Below are 4,681 nucleotides of genomic sequence, written 5' to 3'. Positions count from 1 at the left end.
GCGATTGGCAAGCGGACGGTTTCGAAAGATGAAACCGGTCGAATTGAGTTATGGACCCTTTAGGCGAGCAAAATCGTATGGGTCCAAGGTCCGGTCCATACGGTGAACCGGTCTTTGTGGTCTGGCTAACCAGAATGCGATGACAGTGGATCGATCCCCCGACCCGAATATTTGCTTTCCTCATGGCTTTTTGACTCGAGGCGACTGTTTCTTTCCGGTTTACGGTGTCAAAACGCGTAAGATGAGTGAAACCTAATTAAGCTGTAATTAAATTAAAAATGGCAAGCCTAGACAAGCTAGAGTATCAATATGGTGCGCGGGATATAGGCCCGCACGTAACAGAACCCTCGAATTCGGAACCTCGGGTTTTGCAGACCATATGCCTTAGCAATCAAGTGTATCATGTACTCCTAGACCCGGGTAACTTACCGACCCTCAACTTTCGAGTCGTAAAATGGCACGCATGTCCGTCACGCGTTTTCACGGGAAGGTGAACTCTCCCAAGCCGTGCAGTTGGTCGAGCGCATGTGGGCCCTGACGAGATTAAATTTGGGTTCGCACACCTAACACTACCTCCTACTCTGGCATGTGCTCTACGCATGCTCGAGGATAAAACTTTCACGCGTCGCACTCTCATAAATGGGGAATTCCCCACCAAAGATACATAGACACCACCTTGAGGTCGTTGGATCAGACACATCTCATCTCTTGGTCAACGGGTGGATCTACCCTGTAAGCAATCAAGCCCCCTAGCCATCGAAACAACTACCTTATAGCTTTAGGAGCGTGACCTTGCTTCAATAGTAGTCTTCCATGACTCTGTTCGATAGCGTTGCTTAAAAGTTAAACTGAAGCCTTCGTAGTTTTGCTTGAGAGAAAGAGCTAACTTCGACATATAACCCCACTTCATAAAGCCCTGCTTTGCCCATTGTTAACCTATGGCTTCACCAATATTCGGTTCTACATTACGCCTCCCAACGCCGTGGCCTTCAAGCTCACATGCGGCATGGGATTGATAGAAACCCATAACCTTTCCAAAGTTAATTTGCTTCCCAAATAGAGAGGGGCGCTCTGCAACCCTTGAAGTATAGTGCCTCTAGTACCTTGCTCACATAGGGAGGCCTTTTCCATAAGAGAGACATTCCCTGCATCACTCCCATGGGGCGAAAGAGGGCATGAATCCTCAAGTCATTTGTGGGTTTCAACCATGTTTGTACCATCTCTGATTGAACAAAGGAAGTACGATACCCTTTATTGACATCTTGACATACTCAGCAGTGCCCTTTCTGATCTTCTCAAGGACCTTGAGAGGACCTTACTCGACATGTGTCGTTTAACTCTATCCATGCTTCGCCTTCGAGGTCTTAACATGCCTCGCGAAGTACTTAGGCTCAGCCTGCAGCATGGCACGTAAATGCTTTATTCCATGATCATTCCTTCCTTGCAGTCTTCTGTAGAGCCAATGGAGGCACTTACGAAATGCCCTCCTTCGCTAATGTCTTCAAAGAAGGCATCAACAAAGCTAATCCTTTCAATTATCGATCCCAGCACCGGTGGATCTTTATTGGGACGGTTTCTCTCCTATATGGAGAATAGTGAGGGCGGGTGTTGGAGGTAATCACATATGAAAAAGTTGAGAGGAAATTCATAGGTTTATAATAGACAATGGTCTAGCAATCCATTAGCTTAAACTTTTGAGTTGCGAATAGAATTGAGTCCAAAGTATGCTTGTGGATTTTTTCTAACAAGTGGTATCAGAGTCTAAGGTAACGATCTTATGGAAGCGCACACGCTATGAGTGGAAACCCACACCACACCAAGCTTGAGTTTGGAAGTGGAAGCCCAACTTGAAATTAGTTGTGTCCAGTGTGTTGCTTGCCGTTGTATTACAGGGATTACGATGAAGTCCTCCACATAGTCGAGAATGGGGAGAATTGTTGGGACAATTTCTCTCATTTATGGAGAATGGTGAGGGCGAGTATTAGAGGTAATTCCACATGGAAAAGTTGAGAAGAAATCCACAGGTTTATGAGAAACAATGGTCTAGCAACCTATTAGTTTAAGATTTTGAGTTGCGAATAGACTTGAGTCCAAAGTATGCATGTGGATTTTTCCTAACAATCCTCTTAGTCTTTGTGACACATTTGCTCTTTATATTATATTGTTTTCGCGCTCAAGACCTTAAGACTCCTCCATGAAACTTTTACCCTCACGCTTGAGGTTTCAACATTCCTCCACGAAGCGTCTTGACCTTGGGGTAGATCAGCTTCACGCTTGACGCCTTAACAAACCTCCATGAAACTATTTTGGCTCATCCTAGACAATCAGTTGGTCCTTGAGGCTTTAATACACTTCTCCAAAACTTAATTACCTCTCGCCCTTGAGACGTGCTACGACATTCATTGCCATATGCCACACTCTTTAAGCAGCATCGCGCTTTACCGAAGCATCTCTTGAGCACGTCCAGTGACCACATGGTTTTAATCACGACTTTACAAACTCTGCTTGAGTTTTAGTAGACGTGGTGTTCTTTATTGTCTCTTGTGGAATCAAAGGAGGGACTTACCAATTGCCCTCTCTGCGAAGCCAAATATGCCTATCGTTAGTCTGTAGTCGATCATTTCATTATGCCTATGGGGCTTTACCCATATGACACATAGCAGCAGTAGATCTCTTAGCGGGCGAAGACCCGCCAATGTCGATCTCATTACCACATTTCCTTGGCGTGAGGGTTAGAATATAATTGTCACTTCCACCAAAAAGAGCAAGCCCAAATATAATCGAGGCCACATGCTCGTCTTTGTAAACTTATCTTAATCAATGAAACCCGCGCTTTCTTCCTCTAACACTTAGTTAATTCTCATGCTCTAACAAGTTTTAACAACACTGACAAGCATCAATTTAAGTGTTTGAGTGATAGTTAATTCTCATGCTCTAACAAGTTTAACAACTCTGTCAAGCATCAACTCAAGTGTTTGAGCGAAAGCAACATCCATGAAGCAAAATACGCACGAATTGGCCTCTATGGTTTTTGATGCGATTCCCGCCAGGTTTTACAAAGCTTAAATAGAAATTACCTAAATTGCACGAAAGACATAAACTTTTTCTAAAATTGCAAAAACGCCCGAATAACATAAAAATGCCCGTTTAAGGCCCTAAACGATGGAATTCGGCCAAAATTTCGTCTTTTCACAGCCAAAGGCTGTGAGTTTTGCTTCGGAGGCTGTTTTCCTCGACATAAAGTAGTCATAACCTATTTTTCTTGAAATACCAATTTGCCACCTCTTCTTTCGCATCATAGAATGATGCGGTAGAAGAGGCGGCAAGTCGGTATCTGGAGAAAAATAGGTTCTGACTATCCTATTGCAAGGAAAACGGCCTCCGGAGCAAAAGACGAGATTTTGGCCGAATTCCATCGTTTAGGGCCTCAAACAGGCAATTTATGTTATTTATGGCGTTTTTATAATTTTAGAAAAGTTTATGTTTTTCGTGCAATTTAAGCTTTTTAAGATCTATTTAAGCGAGAAAGGGGGTGTAGTGCAGTGGTTAACACCCTCACCTGGTAACTTAGAGGTTCCGGGTTCGATTCTCATTAGTGGGACTACCCGTGCCCCTTTATTTATATTTCCTTTCCATTTCCTTGTACTAGGTCACGAGCCTCTTATTGTAACTGAAAAAAAGGGACCTATTTAAGCTTTATACAACCCTAGGGTTGAAGACAGTGAATTTCGGATTATCAATAAAGTTGTGGAGCTACCGTGCTCTTTCTCCCAATCTTGGATTTGTTTCGAGTTTGATGCCTATTCCTGGTATTCGTAGAATCAACAGGTGATAGAGGGTTGTTGTCTGGTATTTCTGCGCTAATCAACAGATCGAAACTAGGTTCCGCTGCGTCAGAACTCCACCCATCGGGCATATCTTTTGTTTAGCTTGTGTTGGCCCTTCAAGTGTTTTAAGGACTCATGATCGGTGTGAATCACGAACTCCTTAGGCCATAGGTAGTGCTGCCACGTCTCTAAAGCTCGAACCAATACATACAATTCTTTATCATAAGTTGGCCAGTTTAAGGCTGTCCCGCTTAATTTTTCGTTGAAGTAAGCAATTGGTCGTCTTTCCTATGTAAGAACTGCACTTATATCAATACCTGAGGCATCACATTCAATCTCAAAAGTTTTAAAAAAGTTAGGTAAAGACAATAAAGGAGCGTCGGTAAGCTTTTCTTTGATTAGCTGAAACGCCTTCTCTTGTTTTTCTCCCTATCTAAATCCAACATTCTTCTTGATCACTTCAGTAAGTGGTGCTGCTATGCTACTAAAGTCCTTCACGAACCGTCGGTAAAAACTAGCAAGTCCATGAAAACTACGAACATTACTTACACTTGTGGGAATGGGCCACTCTTGGATTGCACATACCTTCTTTTCATCAACCTGTATACCTTGTGCACTAACAACAAATCCCAAAAATACAAGCTTATCGGTGCAAAAAGTACACTTCTTCAAATTAGCAAATAACTTTTCCTTCCTAAGCACATCTAAAGCAGATTTTAAATGTACCTTATGATCATCTAAGTTTTGTTGTAAACGAGTATATCATCAAAGTAAACAACAACAAATCTACCTATAAATGTACGCAAAACATGATTCATAAGTCTCATAAAAGTGCTTGGAGCATTAGTCAAAAC

This window comes from Punica granatum, chromosome 3 (genome assembly GCF_007655135.1).
Source record: "Punica granatum isolate Tunisia-2019 chromosome 3, ASM765513v2, whole genome shotgun sequence".
In the NCBI taxonomy this organism is placed as follows: Eukaryota; Viridiplantae; Streptophyta; class Magnoliopsida; order Myrtales; family Lythraceae; genus Punica; species Punica granatum.
This window is presented reverse-complemented; position numbering follows the sequence as displayed.